We start from the raw sequence: 21592 nt of genomic DNA, 5'->3' as shown, positions 1-21592 counted from the left end.
GCAGAATTTCCACCTTTTTCTTCAAACCCATTATTTCATTATAGATCTAGGAATCAACCTTGAGACTGGTGTCAGCTTTCTCCTTAGCAAAATGCAGGAAGGAAAGAATGGTATCCCTCTGCATATCATCACAATCATCTTCAACAGTCTCGTGAGGGGGGGAGCAGACATTATCATTAATATCCTCCATTTTCATTTGATCCTCCTTTCGACCCTCGGCATAGTCCTCAATATGAGTAGAGTCCTTCCTTTTTTCTTCCTCTATCCCCTTAACATGAGAAGCAGTACTAGCCATATGGTCCTCCTTATTCTTCTCAATAGGATTCCCAATAGTGTTATCTTCCACTTTATTACCCCCACTAGAAATAACCTGGTTGCCCTCATTATTAGATTTACTCTGTTCAAAGTTACCTTCACTATTATTTTCCTCTTTTCCTTTTTCATTATTATCTTTAGTCTCTGGATACCCATCCAAATTAGAACTTAACTCTCCAATTTTAGTATCATCCTTATCCTCAGGTTTCCAATTCTCACAGCTTTTCGAATTATCAGTCTCAGACTCCTCATCCTCAAGAACTTGAGAGGCAGAGGGTTTCAAATTCAGGGCATTTTCTTTACCTTTAACAGGGTCACCCTTCTTACTCTTAATGGGTTCTTTCTTCTTGTCCTTAGAGGGAGTAGAGGCAATGCGCTTATTTTTACAATATCCCTCAATAAGAAGGATCAGACCTTCATGAAGAATGGGTCTGGATTCCTTTTTCTTATGGGCTTCTAAACTATTAAGTAAAGAAAACCACAAAAAGAAGGGGAAAGATATTCTATCTTTATATCTAAAATGATTTAAAAAAACAAAATGACATTTATGAACTCTTTTATTTCTTCCATCAAGTATGAAATACTCACGGATGCAGCAGAGAACATCCCTCCAAATCTCGTTTATCTGGTTCGCAACAAAGAAATCACCATTCTTTTCCAAAAGCTTCTCCTCTTCTTCTGTTTTTGAAAATTTTTTGTAGGCTACATTTGAGATACTAGTTTGCTTAGTAAATTTTATGCCCACTGTAGGAAGCCCCGTGATCTCAACAATAAACTCCTTCGTAAGTTTCACAGTCACACCATGGAGAGTGACTTTGTCATTGGACCAGTTCTTAAAGAAAGCTGTAGTGATGTGTGGCTTAAAACCATTGAGTCGCTCCATCTAATGAGTCACTTTTCCTTTTTGCAAAATTTTCCAAACATCCTTGCGAGCCTTCCATGCCTCACAATTTTTTGGTTCTTGTTTGCGCGGCTCACCCCCCATCAGTAGAGTACAATAAACACATTCAAACTAGAAAAACCAGACGCATAGAAGGAGAGGGTTAGAAAGAAAACTATATTTCTTCCCACCAAAATAGACACCTTTGTTCAGAGAAATGTGCGAACACCACGTCGCATTCATTTGAGTGTACTTCATAGGGAATGAAAATCTGGCAATAATTTGATCACTCCATGAAATCATTAACTTTCCAATCTTTTTAAATCTTACCCACCTTCGCATGAATAGCTTCATAATGAATAATTGCTTTGAGATCAACTTGATTATTTAATTCATTGGTCCACCTCACCATTTGCCTCGTTAGGAAAACATAGTTGGCAACCCAATTAGTAGCATCATTGGCCTCCCAAAAGGTATGAGATATGACAACTTTTTCAAATTTTTGAATAAGGTATTTAATCTCCTTGATAGTGATCTCTATCGACCATGAGATAGCACTTTTATTATTAAGGATATTAATAATATTTAAAGAGTCACCTTCCAACCATAATTTTGGACATCCCAAATCCACTGCAATTTTCATAGTATAAAGGGCTGCCGTAGCTTCAGCAATGTGACTATAAGTCTAACCTATAAGGATAGCTATAGCATCTTTAACTATTCCCATATGATCTCTCAACACACCTCCACAACCTGCACTCCCTGGATTTCCCTTAGCAGCACCATCAAAGTTTCCTTTAATCCAACCATTCGGAGGAGAACTCCAAGTGACATTCAATCTTGGGTTATCAGTTTGAATCTTAGGGTTTCCAGGAAACATAGGATTATCAATAGGAAAGGTTTTATTAGATATTTTCAGAGATCTCAAATTCTCCTTACAAGCTCTAATAATATTCTGACCAAGCACCCATCCAGGAACCTCTCTATTTCTAAAAATTTTATTATTCCTTTCTTTCCAAGTACCCCAGTAGAGATGAGGCATAGTAATTTTCCATAGAAATTGAACATCAAAATTCTTAGACGGGCATTTCCAGCTTTTAAAAGATGATTCCACATTGTTATGATGAACCCAAGTCAAGTTCCAATACATTAGGATCTCAGTCTAAACCATCTGAGAATAAGAGTAGTTCAGAAATAGGTGGTCTCTATCTTCAAAACCATTCTTACATAAAATACACCTATTCACCAAATTAATACCTCTTTTCTGCAAGTTATCAAGGGTCAAAATTTTATTTTGAAGTAAGACCCAAAAGAATAAATTAATTTTAGGAATGAGACCCTTAATCCTAGCCTAAGACCACAAGGAATGATTTTCCTTCTCCTTAGAAGCAAAGAAAGAAGAAACCTTGTATTGCCCACTAGGATCAGCATACCAAATAATCTCATCCTCAAACAAAGGGTGAAGAGAAACAACATTGAGAGATAATTGGATGTGATAGAAACTTTGATCAATGTCCTTCAAGTTAACCCAGACATCATTCTACCAATAATGACTAACAAGAGTGCCATATCTCTGCTTGCATAAGTCAACTTGATTTAGATCTTGAACATCTTTGATCAGGGGGTGATCCTTAAGCCATACATCTTCCCAAAAACTCACCCTAGACCCATTTCCAATTTTCCATGAGCACCCTTCTCCAAGCATTTTCTTAGTACCCTGAAGAGCTCCCCAAATTGAGGAGGGATGACTAACATCAGCAGAGGAGAAGAAATCAGGAAGAGAAATAGAATTAGGGAGGTACTTGTGTTTCCAAATGGTACTCCATTCTTTTTTCTCATGGAACACACACCATCCTTGTTTAGCTAGAAGATCTTGATTCATGCTTCTGATTTTTCGGATACCCAGACCACCTTCCCTGACCAGTTTACACACATGATCCCAGGCAATTAAAGGTATTCTCTTTTTTTCCTCTGAACCAGTCCATAAAAAATCCCTTTGAATTTTATCAATAGCCTCAGCAAATTTAGTGGGGATTTTGAAGAGACTTAAGGAAAAAGTTGGTATACTTTGGAGAGAAGCTCTAAGAAGAATTAATTTACCAGCTTGGCTTAAAAGGTTCCTTTTCCATCTTGCCAACTTCTTGCTGAATTTGTTAATGAGGTCTTCCCAGAAGGAATCCAGAACCTTCAAGCCTAAAGGAAGACCCAGATAGGATGAAGGGAGAGAACCAATAGAACATCCAAGGATTTTGGCAATTTTATGTTGTCTAAGAATGGGGGTATTGAGGAAAAACATAACACTTTTATTCCAGTTAACCAGTTGACCAGAAGCTAAGGAAAAAAGATTTAAAGCTTGCTTCAAATTTCTGGCTTCCTTGACTTCAGATTTCCCCATAAAAATGGTATCATCAACAAATTGGCCATGAGAACAAATAAGAGGATGGGAAGAGGGTTGCAACCCCTTAATGACTCCTCTACACACTAGATCCCCAATGTACCTCCCCAAACAATCAACCATTATGAAAAATAGGATGGGGGAAAGAGGGTCTCCTTGTCTCAATCCCCAAGAGGGATTAAAAAAACGAGAAGAGCTACCATTAACCAGGACAACAATAGAAGAAGAAGAGATTAACTAATGAATCAATCCAACAACCTTCTTGTCAAAGCCAAAGGCAAGCAAAATATTAGAGAGGAAAGACCAATCAACTCTGTCATAAGCCTTAGCAATGTCCACTTTCATTACAAATCCTTGATTGTTAGAACAATATAAGGAATGAATATTCTCATGAGTCAAAATAACAGAATTGAGGATTTGTCTACCTGGAGTGAAGCCATTTTGTTGGTCAGCAATGAGCAAAGGGGTCACCAGAAGCAGTCTTGAAGTAAGAACTTTGGAGATAATTTTATAAAGAGAATTACAAAGACTGATCGGCCTAAACTGGTCAGGCGAGTCAGCTCCAATTTTCTTAGGGATCAGGCGCAGGAAGGTGGAATTAACTTCCTTCAGCATTTTTTTTTCCCCAAAGAATTCCTTCACCACATCACAGACATCTTTTCCTACAAGTTTCCAAAATTTTTGAAAGAAAAACATGGGAAAGCCATTAGGACCAAGAGCTTTATCTCCTCCTAGAGAACAAACAACTTTGAAAATTTCATCATTCTTATAAATTGAGCTTAACAATTTGTTCTGATCCTTAGAAACCAGAGTGGGGATCACTCTGAGAAACTCAGCCTGATGTTCCAAATTGATGAAGGGATCCACTATTATTAGCCCTGAGAAAAAATTCACCATTTCATCCATGATGTCCTTATCCTCCTTAATATTCAAGTCTCCCTTTGTAAGATGTGAAATGTGAGATTTGGCTCTATGCTTTAGCGTGGATAGATGGAAAAATTTGGTATTTTTATCTCCTTCAGTTAGCCATGTCAATCTAGATCTTTGCCTCCAGTAGATCTCCTCTTTTGTAATGATGTCATGGTATTGAGACAACTTATCATTTTCTTCTAAAAGAAGGTCAGGGGTGTATCCCTCCTTCTGAATTTTATCCTGAATATTTTGAATCTCCTTTTTCAAAAAAAATTTATTCTCAAAGATGTTCCCAAAGCAATTTTTGTTCCATGTTTTAACTTTCTTTTTGACATTTTTAAGTTTAGTAGTCACTCTGAAGAGAGCAGTACCATCAATTTTGATATTCCACCATTCTTCCATTTTTCTTTCAAACTGCGGGTGCTTCATCCACACTTTTTCAAATCTAAAAGGAAAATTCCTCTTTGAACTAAACTTGATAGAAGAGAAGATAAGAGGGAAATGATCAGAACCAATTTTCTGGTGGGCTTCTAGTTTGCAGATGAAATCTTTAGACCAATCTAAAGAGATAAGAGCACGATCAAGCCTAGCCTGAATATAATCATTACCAACTCTCTTATTACTCCAAGTGAACTGAATGCCATGAAGATCCATATCCAATAGGCCCTCTTTGTTAATAAACTCCCTTAGGTCCATTCTTCCTTCAAGCTGGGTAACATTACCTCCCATTTTTTCATGATCATAAAGAGGGACATTAAAATCTCCCATGATTATCCATCATCCAGAGTAATCTATACTTTTAAAGTTGGATATAGAATCCCAAACCTTCTTCCTTTGGCTTTTCATGTTGGGCGCATATATGTTCACAATATACCAGTCCTCATTTTGATCAGCACTGGTAATTTTAGCAATCATAAAGTATTTATTGACACTCAAAATTGTCCCAGCAAAACAATTTTTTTCCCATAGCATCAGGGTTCCCCCTGAAGCACCTTCTGAACTACTAGCATTTAAAGAGTAATTTTTAAAAGCTTTTATTTTCTCTACTTTCTCTTTATTCATCTTTGTTTCCTATAGCAGAAGAAAATTAGGTTTCTGTTCTCTAACAAAATTCCTAACAACATCTAGTTTATGATAACTGTTCAACCCCCTAATATTCCAGGTAATAATTTTCATTTCCATTTTTTAGGGTTATAATCCAGAATAGTTGCTTGACAACCATCAACAATATTCTGCAAGCTTTCTATCTCCCTGGTTTTCTTAGAAGATTTCCTTCCACGTCCATTTGGGGACCCAACATCTAGTTTCACCTTGGACTGCTGATCTAATTTTTTACCAGATTTTATCGGGGTCAGGGCTTTGGGGTTCACTTTAGTATGTGAATCAAATTTACTGCTTCGAGTCTTGACCCCCTTTATATTATTCTTTTTTTCAGCCCTTTTCCTTAAGTTTAGTTTAAGCTATGAGATACCTCCATCTTCTTTGAAAGCTTCTAGGATAGGAAGGTCCTTTATAAAAGTATCCTATGAAAAAATAGGGTCAAAAGCCTACAACTCCGTGGACTGAGTTGGTTTTTCCTCACTATGGGCTCCTGATTCAACCAAGAATTCTCCTTCCTCAAGCTCAACCTTCTCATCCAGATCACCCCATTTATCCTCCATCTTTTGATAGAGAATAATTTTCTTTGATAAGTCCAGCTGTTCATCTATTCCTTGTTTAGGTAAGATGGGATCAAGTTGTAAGCCAATCACTTCTATTTCAGAGTTCTTTTTCTCCGTATCAGACATGAGCCTAGCCCCATCCTCAAGAAGTGGCTTAGAACCAGTATCCACAATCTCTGGTGGAAATTTTGCATTCTCATACTCTTTCTTCTTTGTGGGCTGGACATGTTTAGGTTTCCAAACCTTCTTTTGTTGAACCTTAGTCTTATTCGCTACCTTCTCAATACTGGAAAGATTTTTGCTCTTGGAAGGACAATTTTTAACTAAATGACCCTGTTTCTTACAATCATAACAAGCATTAGGAAGATCTTCAAAAAATATTTCTTGGGTTTTCTTACCAAGCTTAGAAATTAATTCCACTTTGTTTGGGAGATGATTCAGATCCGCCACCTTCACATACAGTCTAGCACTGTGGAGTTTGGATCTGGTTGCAGTAGCATTATCCAAAGCCACCAGTTCACCAAAAGAACTGGCAATACCCTTAAAAATGTCCTCATGCCAGAATTCAAGAGGAAGACCGAGAAGTCTAGCCCAAATAGGGGTAGTAAGTAAGAAGGAGTCAGATAAAACCATATTAGGCTCCCACTTTTTGATAGTAAGAGAACATTTTCCAAAGGGCCAAGGGCCTCCACAAAGAACCATTTCCATATCTTCCTTACAGTTAAAATTAAACAGAAAGAAGCCATTCAGCATGGGAGCAATATCCACTTCCCCATGAATAGCCCATTTCCTCTTAATCATTATCCTTAAAGAATCAATATCTGGTCTTGCCCCCAGAAATTTTCCCACTAGCGTAAAATCCATGGAGGAAATAGAGAAATCCACTAAGGGATTAGGGATAAAAACCTGGAACTCACCTTTCTCCCAACTAGTTTTTGAAGTCACCGGCAGGAATGAAGATTTTTCAGTAGGTTTCCTGTCGAAAAGTGAAGACCAGCTCTTCTGATCTGAGGACCCTGTCTTCTCTCCAAAAGAGGAATAAACTTTATTTGATTCCACATTATCCTTCTTTTCCTCTTTATCCTGACCCAACATATGAGACACGAAGGTGGAATCCAAGGGTAGATCACGGACCCCACAAAAAGTGTCTGAAACATGTCCAGACAAAAAATCATTCTCAAAAGACACAGAACTCAACCCAACAATCTTTCGAGGCCCCCCCACAGATCCTCCAAGGTCTGTACCTCCAGCCAAGTTCTCCCCAACCAGTTTCCCGCCTGAAAACAAGCTCGCTAATTCAAAAACTGTAAGAGTGCCCATCTCCCATCGCAAAAAATAGGTTTTGTTATTAGAAGACAAATTTGGGATTCAATCATTACTTTCCATGAGAAGATCCACTTTGTGGAAGTTTGAAACAAATAAGGTTTTTTAATGAAATTGGATCTATCAAAACCTTATGATACATTTGATTATGGATTTTTGTTCAAAGTTTTAAAGGTTTTGGTTTTAGTCAAAAATTCATTAAATTATTTTTTTCTACTTCGTCTATTATTGTGGTGGTGAATGACATGTCTTCTAATTTCTTTGAAGCTTCATGTAGTATAAAAAAAGGTGGCACCATTTCTTCTAATTTCTTCAAAGCTTCATGTCCTTGGTGATGGAAGAAATTTTTTTTATGTGAGTCTCAAGTTTGAAGGCTTAGAAATCCAAACAATGTTATTAAACCCATTACTTGCATCAAAAGTAGAATTAAAAAAAAAAAAAATACATGGGAGGGTATGATAGTAGCATTACTAATGTATTAAGTTTTATGGGTCACGCAGTGGATATGATGTTTAATCTTGGTTCTTGTTTAATTTCTTTCTAATACAAATACAAATGAGTGAGAATCATGTGTTTAAGAAACTAAGTGCTTTCTTTAAACTCACTAAATATTTCTTGCAAGATGAATTACTGGTAGCAATTACATGGCTTCATAGAGAAACTGTGGATTAGAACTACTCCAATTACTTGATAGTTAAATGTAGATTCTATGGGCAGAATGGGATGAAGCATGGTGGAGTTATCTTGGGATGTTAAATATGAAGGGGTAAAAGTGCTTGCTTCCATGGTTTGTAAGGGTGCAAGCCATCCAAATTGCTAATATGTGGTAGTTTTTAGATGATTATGTTTGTCATAGGATTTAAATTCACTTGCTATTGAAAAAATCTCCTACTAAATGATTTAAATTTTAACACCTAAAGATATTTCATATGTAAGTGGTGTAGCATTGTTTTGTACTTTTTAGCTGTCAATAGTACATTTATCATGCATCCAATATCAGAAGTCAATAGTATAAAACTAATAAAAAATAATTAAAGTGTCCTTAGCTCGATTGTCAAATTTGTCCTATTGGTATTTGGAGGAAATTGCAATGCAACCCTTGTTTGTGTACACCAATGTGCATTCTTTATAATTCAAGATAGATTACAAGTCTTTCTAAAATTAACCACACACACAAAGATTTACATATAACAATGCAAAATCATTTTGACTCATAACATAAGCAATAAATAGCTTAAATCTTCAGGATGGAAAGATTTAGGGTCTCCAAATTTTTTCTAATTTTTCTTCTTATTCCCGCAAGAAATTTTTTGATGACATTATCCTTTTGATGAGTTTGCTCTGTTTGGTCACTTCTTAGGATGTTTTGTTCAGTAGTAGACAGAGAAAAAATGTGAGAAATTCACTTAAGAAAATGTGATGAATGCTCCTCCTAGATAATGTGACAAAGAAAAAATGAACTTGGTTTAAAACAAGACAAGACGCCCAAATTTAGGTTTGAAAACCCTTACCTTCAATGACACTGTAAAAATCTTTGTGAAGTCTCCCTCTTGCCCACACTTTGCCATGTGAATAAATGAAGTTTCACTTTTTTTTTGTTTATGTCCTTGACAATGCCAAAATTTCAACTCTAAACTTAACTGTTGTCAAAATTTTGACGTTATTGAGATCATATTTTAAAAAAATTGAATTTGACACCAAATCAGCCTACCATCAAAAATTTTGGTAAAAAATGACCCCCAAATGTACTAGTGTAGGTTGGCTCCACCTCATGAGTGAAACAACCTAATTATGAAGATTTACCTTTTTGAAAAAGATAATTCTATTGGGACCTCCTCAAGAGAGGCTCCATCCAATGCAACCCCTCATGTGAAATTGATGAAGTATATAGGACAGGCACAAGTGATAGAAGAAGAAAAGGATAAAGAAGAATTTATTCTTGTAACACCTCAAAATAAGAATAGACGATTGAAGAGACACTCAAGAATAGGTAATCGAAGGGGATTTTAAGTGCATCGACACCATACAATATTTTAAGCAATAGTCATTGAACCTTGAATATATTGCATACAAGTAGTGGGTTGGGGAGGTAGAATAGATAGATGTTGGGGTACCTTAGAATTAAATCAAATTGTAAGGTGATGATAGATACCTCAAGGAAACTAATTGACTCATGGGTAATTGATGTGATTTAGATATATGAAGAATTAAGAAAAGAATCAAGGATATATATTTGTCTATTACTATGGCCCATCTCCTAAAGCATATTCCACTAATCCACTGGTTGGGAATAAAACACAAATGATTCTTAGTTAACAACCAAAGAATTTTTTTTAAAATGACCTATTTAAATCTACTAAGCCAAAAAGAAAGGAATGTCAAGAGAAAATTAAATTTATTTATGTGAGCATAATAGAATCTCAAGTTGTTAAAATCATTGGTTTCCACCTTTCTACTCTAAAAAATGATAATTTTATTATGGTTGAATAACAAGTAAAACACATTTAGGGAACTTATTATTGTGCATCCTCTAGATGTGATATTAATTTAGGAATCTAAATTTTATGTGGAATACATTGATAAAATTTATCCCAAGCTCTATTAGAGGAGAAATTTGTAGAGTACTAGTGCATGAGAAATTATATAGGGATCATTTATCTATGGGATCTAAATTAGTTATCACCATTAATATGTTGTCATTATTTTGGTCAGTGATTTGACTAGTCTAATACATCATATCTTCAATTCAATCTTTGGGTATGATAGAAGTATCACAATTACATGTTTATCTCTAATATGACATACTAGTGCTTTGGTCTAGACCAATGTTACTAAGTGTAAGATATATTTTTTATATGGCCTACATTTCTAATACTTTTAGTAGCAAACTTACAATGTTTAATATCGAAACCAAGATGCCATAAAAGTGTATTAGTACACTTTCTTGCATAAATTAGCAATGACATGAGATGATTATGTTGACATGATAGATGATACATGTTACACAAATATAATCTATTAATGCATATACTAGTTTGACTATAAGAATACTTATACATTTTCATTTAATAATTGTATAGAAGGATACTTATACATTTTGAAAAACTACATTTTCTACATATACATATGTATTTGTGATCATTTAAGTTTTTTATTTCATACTTTAGCTATAAGATTCCTTTTGGATTGTTACTGAATGGATTTTCCATTTGGAAAGTAATACAAGGATGACTCAAGATGCCTGGAAAGAATACCAAATTATAATAACAATTAGAGAAGTTGTCATTATATTGGCAACTTTCCTTTGAATTTTGGAGATAGAGATCCATCTTAATAAGATATGTAATGGATGAAAAATAGGGTTTGACTTTAACCATAAAGTAGGAAAGGAGAAATCAACATTTATTAATAAATATGAAAATAAATGTAGAGATTGAATTTAAAGAAGTATATATAGGGAATTAAGGAAAAAATTAACTATTCATACTCATAAATGACACTTAGACTAGAATAACTTGAGGATTAATTTCTTCTGATATTAATCAATCAACAACACAAAGTTCAAAAATGGACACACACAAAAATCTATAATGATAGAATGGATCTTAACAAGTCATTATAGAGGCTCCAAGTCTTATTATAATCAAAGGAAAAATATTGACAATTAAAAAATCATATATATCATCCTCATTTCATTAATTCCCAAATGTAAGTTCAAAGACTTACAACACCTATATAATAACATTGTTCTATAAAAAATCCCCATATTCCAAAAATAAAATCCCTTATCTAGACTAACTATATTTTGATATAACCATTTTATCTTCTTTAGAATGGTCATTATAAAATGGGTTAGATGGAACACAATTTTCAAATCAATACCTGAAGTCACCCAAAATATTATATTCACATTATTAAGAACTGGATTATTGGAGCTTCATCCTTGTAAGTCATACCAAGAAATATTTGCACAACCTTGAGGAGTTCATCTGCTATACCTTCTTCTTTGTGCTCTCTAAGTATATCATAAGGTTATGCTCTATCTCTCTCCTTTCAATTCTAAAATGTCACATTTTTAACCACCTTAACTTTTGTTGAAGTCTCAAAAAAATATGAAAAGGCTTGAAATGATGTCAAACTATTCAATTTATTCCCTTTTTAGGCATGGCTAAAAAATTAGATGAGGATTTTTGTTCTAGAAATATATATTGATGAGGAATCCCATTTTCAAAAGAAAGCTAAAATTTATTGACAACATTCATCAAATTCCTTCAATAACAAAATGGGAAAGTTGATTTTGTAGTCCCTAATTATGATGTGTTTATACATAGATAAGTATGTGATACCATATTATGATAATATATAGTTTATACCATTATTATTATTTATTTAATGGTTCTCTATTGTAAATATTAGAATGTTTCTAATATTTAGTTTCATGTATCAAGAACAAAATGTTTCTATTCTTTACGATTGTTTCCTAAGGAAACATCATTCATTTTGTTTTTGTATATATTGATCTATTGATCATTGTTAATATCAAGTAAATATTTACCAACTACTTCATAATATGGTATTGGAGTGAATTCTTTGGATTTTTTTGGAAAATATTATGATTTATTGTTCAAAATCAGCAGAGCAATATTTTTCAAACATATCTTCTATGATATATGCTTCATCTAAGGCTTTTTTTGTCTACAACTTATGGTCATTTGACTTCTGTCTATAATTTTTTAGTAAAATCATGCTCAATTTCATGCATGTTTTTGTAGTCTGTTTGTGGTCATTTGTTCCAGCAAAATGAATGATAATTTTCCCTGTTTAATGGTCATTTTTTTCCTATTTGGAGGTGTCTAGTGATGTAGGATCATCTTGGGTCTTTGAGAAATCTTGCATCAACTAAAAATATTTCTTATTTTCTATACCAATTTGTGATTCATGAACTAGCCATTGCTATTTTTGTCTTCATGTTATGTGAAGGACTTATCCTAAACCCTTGTTTTAAGTTCATAAGTTCTTATGTTTCATCTACTTTGAGTTATGTGTCATTATTTGTGGTCCATGTTTTCCTATTATTTTCATCTTATGAAACTTTTTGTTTTGATCAATGCAATTTCTTTTGATTGTGTGATATATTGCATAGTAAGGAGCCAACTCCTAGTACATGTGTGGACCTAACTTTAAGTTTGCATGATTTCATATTGTTTGTTATCTGGATCTTGGTTTACTCTTCCAAGTATGGACCTATATTGTAATTAAATACTTGACTAGCCAACTTGTGGCTTAGCTAGCTATATAAGAAGATTGGTTAGATGTAGGAGAAGGGGGAAGGGAAGGATAAAGGATAATTTCAAAGAGGATAGAAGATAGGAGATGCAAGCTAAGTCTTAGAGATTGTAAAATTCTTTTTTTTTATAAGGTTGTAACCTGGAAGGCTTCACAATCAAGTATATTGAGGTTCCTTTATATGTGAAGTGAAATAATTACACCTACAAATATGCTACATTTGGACTTATTTTATTTTTGGTTTCATTTTAATTATGTATAGCTTCCATGTGCATCTCTAAGTGGAAGAGTTGAATGGTTTAAGTTGAGTTTATTTCACATGTTTTTATCGTTCACTCCTCCTTGCATCAGGTAGTATCCGAGAAATTTCTTTTTTGAGGTTTGGATTGTGGAGAACCTTGTTGGTTTTGGGTTGTAGGGTGGTATATCTAAAATCTGACCTATAACTTGTAAAAAGTTAGGATCTTGCAGGAACTATTGTCAAGATGGTGTGTAGTAGAGGAAATGTTAATAATTCTATTATGGACATGTTGAGGTAGATTGTAGAGAGACTTGAAGATGTAGAGACAATGCAAAGAATAGGTTTACATCTTGAAGATTTTAGTGATAATGAAGAGACAACACCAAATCATAATCTTAAACCTAAGGTTGAACAAGATGAGGAAAGGTTTCTGAGAGTTTTATCTAGGGTGGATGATAGACTTGTTGTTGGAGTCACTTGGCAATATTGATGGAAGACTTGAGACTAATGTTGTATTAGATTGTATTGCTGAAATAGATAAATACTTTGAGTATGAAGGTACTCCAAATAACAAGAAAGTAATGATAGTATTCATAAAGTGAAAGGGTCATGCTTCACTTTGGTGGGATCACTTGTAAATTAAGAGACATAAAAGGAGAAAGGAAAAGATCAAGACAAGGGTGAAGATGATTGGAGAGATGAAAAAGAAATTTCTTCCTATAGATTACCAAGTTAATTTTTTGAGGAAGATGCATAGTTTGAGACAAAGAGACATCAGTGTGAAGGAATGTACTATGAAATTCCATCAATTAGATATCAGATCTAGACACGTGGATGATGCAGTTGAGAAAGTGGCTAGATACTTGATTAGTTTGAGGACATCAATTCAAGATGAGATTAGCTATGTTATGTTGGACAATATAGAAGAAGCATATCAATATGCTTTGAAGGATGAAGAAATATTTACAAAGAGACATTATCATAGACATAGAGGAAAAGGTGGTAGATTTTGGAGAAACATAGGCATAACTTATGGACAAAGTAGTAGATAAAGGAAAATCAGAATGGAAGGAAGAACCTACTAGAAAAAGAGGTAGATATGCTAGAGGTAGCTATATTGGTTACAATAGAAATAATAATGTTGAAAAGAGAGAAGAAAGATCTTGGTTTAAGGGAAATTTTAATAAATGCAGAGAAGAAGGACATATATATTTTGAATGTACTAACTCTAGAAAGAATATAAGAGGTAATAGAAGAAGCACTTTGGCTTGTGACAAAGTTGTTGAAACACCTAATGGACATAAATGGTGAGAACCTGATATTAAGATAGATCTTTTGGAATGAAGAAATTGATGAAGAGATTGTTTTGAGAAGAAGTTTGTTCAAACCAAATGTAGGATAGCTCAAAAATATTGCAAGGTAATCATTGATAGTGGAAGTTTTGATAATTCAACATCTGAGAAGTTGGTTAAAAAATTACAGTTGTAGTGTGTGAGACATCCTAAGCCTTATTATGTTGTTTGGATCTAGAAGGACCATAGACCACTTGTAAGTGATAAATGCCTTGCTAAATTCAAAATTAGGAATAATGATGACAAAGTCTTGTGTGATATTATGCTTATTGATTGTTGTCATATTCTTTATGGTAGACCTTGGTAGTATATATGATAGACAAGCTTTGCATGATGCTAGATTGAGTTAGTATTCTATTTGGGTAGATGGAAAGAAAAAAATAGTGTTACCTTTGGTACAAAAACCTAAGGAGAATCAATATACCACAATTAGGGTATGTTTGGGGTATGTGTGGGATCATGGTCAACCAAACTATGCCCTTAAGTGGTAATGAAAAATCAACAAATCAGGGTTATGTCAACTTGATGTGCAATTTTAAAATTGTTATAAACTTTCAATCAAAAATTTTGAGAAAATAATCTATAGGAAATTAAATTTAGTTTCTAAACTACTAGGCCTTATCTAAAAAAGAAAAAATTGATTGGTCAAAATTTTGAACTTTAATGTAATAGTACAAAAATTTTAGGAAAAAATTATGAAGTACGTGTATGTCTGACCACCTTAATCAAAATAAAATGATAATATTTTTAATAATATTCTAGATACAAGAAGTAGACTCATGCTCGACTATGACACATATTTTTGGGTATTTTTATTCCAAATAAATAATTAATTATAAATTTTATACTATAGTATTTTCAAAATAAAAAACTCCCATGTCTAACCACCTTAAGTAATCCAAAACTTTACATAATTTAATTTTTATTTTATTTTATTTATAGTAGAACAAGTATATAATGTGATGCATCTTTTGGATTTCAAAAATGTTATACCATTTGAAAGTTATGTTTGTTTTTCAATGAGTGTGTCAATCAACACTTTATGTGCAACTCCACTACAATATGAATAATAATTACTTACTGAACTCATAATTTGATAGAAATTACATTTATGGAAAGATAAGAACATGCTTAAGAAACCCTTTTCATTTCATCAAATTTGAGTGGAAAAAAATACCAGACACATGTCTGAAGTAATAAATACATAAGAACAGACCAAAAACATGTTTTCGGGACATTTTCTAAGTTGACCATGTAGGGTTGGTATCAAAGGCAATACTAGGGCTTATAAATGTATTGAAATTTTTATTTGGTATCAAAATGGGTTGGAAAAAGTTAGAATATATTTTGAAATGCTTTTAGGCATTTGAAAAATGCATATGTTTTAGATCGTCACTTTTTGGCACACCATGATCCTACACATACCCTTTGGTTGAATGTAATCAATTTGTTAAGGATGTGAAAGAATAGAATGTTTTTTTTTTCTTTGATTCCTAGATAGACTGAGAAACAAGATGAGCTAGAAGATGCACTTGAGATTGAATCCTTGTTAGCAAAGTTTTAAGAAATTATATTTTATAATGTACCTGATGGTTTACCACCTGTAAGAAGCATAAGTCATTGTCTAGATTTGATACTTGGAGCTAGCTTTCTTAATGAAGCACCACATAGATTGAAACTTAATGAAAAGAATGAATTATACAGACAAGTGTAAAATTTTATTGAGAAGGGTCTGATTAAAGAAATTTTGAGTCCTTGTGTAGTACCTGTAGACACCTAAATTTGATTACACTGCTTTGGTAATCTAATTTAGCCATCTAAAAAGGCATTATTAATTAAATTTCTATTTAATTAATCCTTTGTCATCCCCTAGTTGATTAATTTAATTAATCATCTATAGTCCTAATTGATAAATCAAATAATCTATTATTTATCAATTAAATCCTATTCTTCTATCTAATTCCAAAAATCCCCATTTATTAAATAAATCTATTTGATAAATGAAATCCTCAAATTCAAAAACCCCTAACCTATCTCTAATCCTCCATTTAGCCTAATCCACCCCATCCACCCATACTAACCAAGCTTAGCCACTAACTCACCCACCCTCATTAATGCCATCCACTTGCACATCTCTAACATCCCTAATCTAATCCTAAACCCAAGCCTAATCCACCCCCTAATGTTGTCACATTCCTTAAACAAGTTTAAGACTTTCCTAATCCAAACCAAAGTCTCCCCTCAAAAATCCCAACCACCAAGTCATGAGTGCTCTTACAAAACATAAAAGACTCTTAAAAACCCACTCATGACTCTTACACCCATCTTCCACACTCTTCCCTCTTCCACACTCATTCCTCTTACATCCCTCTTACATACTCAACCCCACTCATCATGCCTTTAACCAACCCTTTACCCTACCCTCTCACACTCATCCTCCTTCTGACAAGTGTCACCTTCCCATTTGTGCTAAACAAGCACAATCCATGTGCTCTCCTTTGAGTGCATCCTAGCCCTCCTTAAGCCTTCATCCATCCTTGCATATAAGCCCTCCATCCCTCTACCCCTTAGCCTATAAATTGAATTCCATCCCAAGCCATTTCATCAACAATCTTTGAGCTAAAGTTACCATGCTATTTTGAGAACCAAAGCCATCAATCTTACCCTTATAATGCCAAATTGAGAGCTCACAAAGCTACCAATTTGCCATTACCCATCTCCATTGAAGCAACTTTTGAGCATCTTGAGCATACATCCATAGCAAAAGGACACATCTACAGAATCAAGAAAGCATGGAGTGTTTTCTCTTGTGAGGTTTTCACTTCTTGTTTGCTTTCTTTGTCTAAGCATATATGTGAATTTAGTTTTTTTGGTTTGTGAATGTTTACTTTATTTGTTAATGTTCTTTGCACACTAAAATTCTTGTTCTATAGTACCTGCCATTTTAGCACCTAACAAGAATGGAGAATGGACATTGTGCACTAATTCTAGATCTATAAACAAGATAATAGTGAAATATAGATTTCCTTTTCGTAGCATGGATGACATAATGGACACTCCCAAAATTTATTTGAAAAGTGGCTATCATGACATTAGAATTAGAGAAGGCAGTGAATGGAAAATTGCTTTAAAGATTAATGAGGGTTTGTATGAATGGTTGGTCATGCCTTTTGGTTTTACTAATGCACCTAGAATTTTTATGTAGTTGATGAATGGGGTTTTGAAAATATTCTTGGGTAAATTTGTGATTGTATATCTGGATGACATGTTGATATTGAGTAAGACCAAGGAAGATCATCTTGAGCATGTTAGACAAGTATTGCAAAGATTGAAAGAGGAGAAATTGTTGATTAATCTAAAGAAATGTTTATTTATGAAGAGATTGTGTATCATAGTTTTGTTATTTGAGCTGATGGTTTGAATATGGACCTTGAAAATTTAAAAGTTATTATATATTTCCCTACACTTGAGAATGTTAGAGAAGTAAGATCATTTCATGGAATGACAATTTTTTATAGAAAATTCATCAGGAATTTCAGTTCTATTTGTAATGTTATGACTTAGACTATGAAATGAGATAAAAAGGATTTCAAGTGGATAGATGGAGCATAGAAGAATTTTAAAATATTGAAACAAAAGATTGTAGAATTTCCTATACTTGCTTTTCTTGATTTCAATAAAGTGTTTCAAGTTGAATGTGATACTAGTGAAAGTGCTATTGGAGTTATTTTTAGTCAAGATGGAAGACATGTAGTATTCTTTAGTATTAAATACTTGGCTAGCTTACTTGTGGCTTAGCTAGCTATAAAAGAAGTTGGATTAGATGTAGGGAAAGAGCATACTTAGAGAGAGTGGAATATAGACGTGTTAGAATATACAATCCACCAATATAACTGAGAGGGGTGGTGAATTAGTTATCCAGCTAATATCACCATTATCAACCTTATTAAACTTTAACCATATGAGCAATATAATAAAAAATGACAACAAGATACTCATACACATTAACACCAAATATGTTAACTAGGGTTTCCCTTGATTAAAGGGAAAACTCTAGTGGGGATGGTACCCACAAGATGATGCACTAATATAAATATTCCTTGTTAGAGGATGGACCTTGTTAGGAGTCTACAAATACATTCAGTACATATGAGTCCCTATTAGGAGAATTTGAATCCCTATTAGGAGATTCCAACCCTGTTTGGAGTTGTGCCAACCCTATTAGGAGTTGTGGAAGAAAGATGGACCCACTACAAAAACAACTTCAAGGGCAAGACCAATAAACCTACTTTCCAAATGATCTATGTATTATTCCTTGCATAATAATAGAAATGAAATGTACTTCCTCTTCTTCTAAATTATCAACTAGACCTCTGCTCCTTCTGACCTTGTAACTAGATAACAAAAGTTGCATCCAATAATCCCTTGGATTTCTTACTTGCATTCCTTAAACACTCTACTTCTTTTCCCACTTTGCACAAAAATGGATACACCAATCAATATTACAAACAAGGAAATCATCTTTTCTTTATACCATATCTTCAAAATAATTCCTTGATTTGGCCTTGAGGCTTTCCCAATTAATTATAATAAGATAATTAATTAATTACAATTACAATAGCACTTTCAGCTGATAGTCTATAAAAAACTTCACATGTGCAATACTAAGGCTTGTGTACTTGCTGACATCAGTAACTGAGTGTCCTCTATGACTACCTCACTGCACATCTTCTTAGTGCATTGTAGATGTTATTTAGTGAACAAACATTAGGAACTACTTTCCCAATACTCTGTCACTAAACTTCTCTCTGTAAATTAGGCACAACTTATGTACATCATCAACTTAGACTCTGGACACTAGATCACATCATTAGGACACAACGTAGAACATGTCCATGACTACGCATCACCAAAAAATCAAAATATTATCTATACTATTAAGATCGATGTCTACTACTTAGCCAATCTTTACAAAAACCATGTTATGTTGACATCAATGACAAACAAAGTCATGAATGCAACATGTCAATACTCTTCAATACTTAGGATACTCCCCAAAGTAGTATCATCAACATTCATGCTAACAAGAAGATGCGAGGTAAGACTCTGAGATTGCATATCTCTTGTTTTATTTAAGGCCACAACCAAAAAGGCCTCATAGTTGGGCATGTTGGGGTTTCTTTATATGTGGAGTTAAATAATTACACCTACAAATATCTCACATCTAGTCTTATGTTCTTTGTGGTCTCTTAAATCAATGAGAAGCTTCTATGTGTGACTCTAGGTAGGGAGTGTTGAAAGTTTCAAGTTGAGTTTATTCCACATGTTATAGAGTTTCCTTGTATCTCCATGCATCAAGTACACAAAATAATGTAAGTGAGGTAAGATCATTTCATGGTTTAGCTATTTTCTATGAAAAAATCATTAGAAATTTTAGTTCTATTTGTAATGCTATGACTGAGGCAATGAGAGGAGATTAAAAGGATTTCAAATGGACACATGAATCTACTAAGGGTTGCTGAAATACTTGTGTTGGCTTTCTTTGATTTCAAAAGTATTTCAAGTTGAATGTAATGCAAGTGGTAGTGCCATTGGAGCCATGTTGAGTTGGGACGCTAAACCTATTTCCTTCTTTAGTGAGAACTTGAATGATGCTAAAAGGAATTATTTTGTGTATGATCAAAATTTATATACTATTATTCTAACTTTGAAGAAATGGAGACATTATTTGATTCCTAAGGAGTTGGTGTTGTACATTGATCGAAACGCTTTACAGTATCTAAGAAGTCAACATAAGTTGAATCAGAGACATATGAAGTGGGTTAGGTATTTGTAGAATTTTGAATTTGTGATCAAGCATAAAAGTGGAGTTTCTAGTTGAGCTATGGATGCATTAAGCACAAGAATGTCTTTTTTAACTAAGATGAAAGTTGAAGTTCTTAGCTCTAATGAGATGAAGGATTTGTATGAAACTACACTTGATTTTTCTAAGGTGTGGAAAGAGTGTAGAGTGGTGCAGAGCACCAAGGAACTTGGTTTATATTTTGGTTTTCATTTTTTTTTCACCTAATTAGGCTATAATAAACAAACCTTGGATGAAAAGTCCATGGTTGACAAAGCAATACACCATTTTATAGGCTTGAGGCACTTTATGCAATTTATAAGCAAAATTTCTCATTAGGAAAAATTTGGTTTTCTAATGTTTTTGGTCAATAATTCTTAGTATTAGGTGGTTTTAGTTGGTTTTAGGTATGTTGGAACCTTTTCCAAGTCCTAGAAGTGGAATCAAGTCAAAAATGTAAAAATTGCACTTTTTGTGCAAAGTTGCATTGTTGAAAGTTGTAAAAGTTGCTCAAAATTGAAAATTGGTGTGAAAAGGGTTATAACTATTAAAATATTAGTTTTAACCATTGAAATAGACATAGGAGAGATATATATCTCATTTTTGAGGTATGGAGGGCATTAATGTATGGATTGGAAGAAGTTACAAAGAAGGAAATTCAATTTTGGAGTCATTTTTACTATTGTTTGCACATTGCATAAAGTGTATAGACTATGAGACTAGATATTATGGATGTTTGAGATATATATTTGAATCAGCTTTCATTTTCTTCTAGTCTCATCATTCTAAGTGGTTTCTTTCTCAAGTTATTGCATTTTTAGTGAAACTAGGTTTTTAGGACAACATTTTGGTGCATACAACAAAAATGGGCCTCTAATTGCATTTTTCTTGGTTTGAATCTCATGGCCACTTGAGAAATGGTAGTTAGTAGGGTCCTTTTAAATATTCTATGGTTTCAAAACTGGAGGATGTGTTTTGTGATTTTTCCAACCAAGCTGTAGGTCAAGTGCCATGAAGGATTTGACCTCTTGTAGTATACTGATTTGCGAATGGCAGGAGTTTGGGACTTGGTGAAGGGCCGAGTGTTTGGAAATAATTTATTTTAGTGTTTTCAATCATTCTTTAGTATTGAGTTCATTTCCATGACCCCATTTCCTACTAGTTTCTTTGTAAACCAAGCTTAACTTGACCACTTAGGTCTCTATTGCTTTGTGAAGGAAAAGGAATGCTGGAGTGGGGATTAGAACTTGGTGATTTGAGCTTTGAATTAATTTTGAAAAGGGTATTCAAAAACCTAATTTATTTTGGGTCTTGTTTTAAACTTTGTGAAGTTATATCCAAAAGGCCATTTTACGAGGGCTAAAAGGGGCTCAGAGGGCTACTAG

This window comes from Cupressus sempervirens, chromosome 6 (genome assembly GCF_028749045.1).
Source record: "Cupressus sempervirens isolate cs-2001-9-10 chromosome 6, ASM2874904v1, whole genome shotgun sequence".
NCBI lineage: Eukaryota > Viridiplantae > Streptophyta > Pinopsida > Cupressales > Cupressaceae > Cupressus > Cupressus sempervirens.
This window is presented reverse-complemented; position numbering follows the sequence as displayed.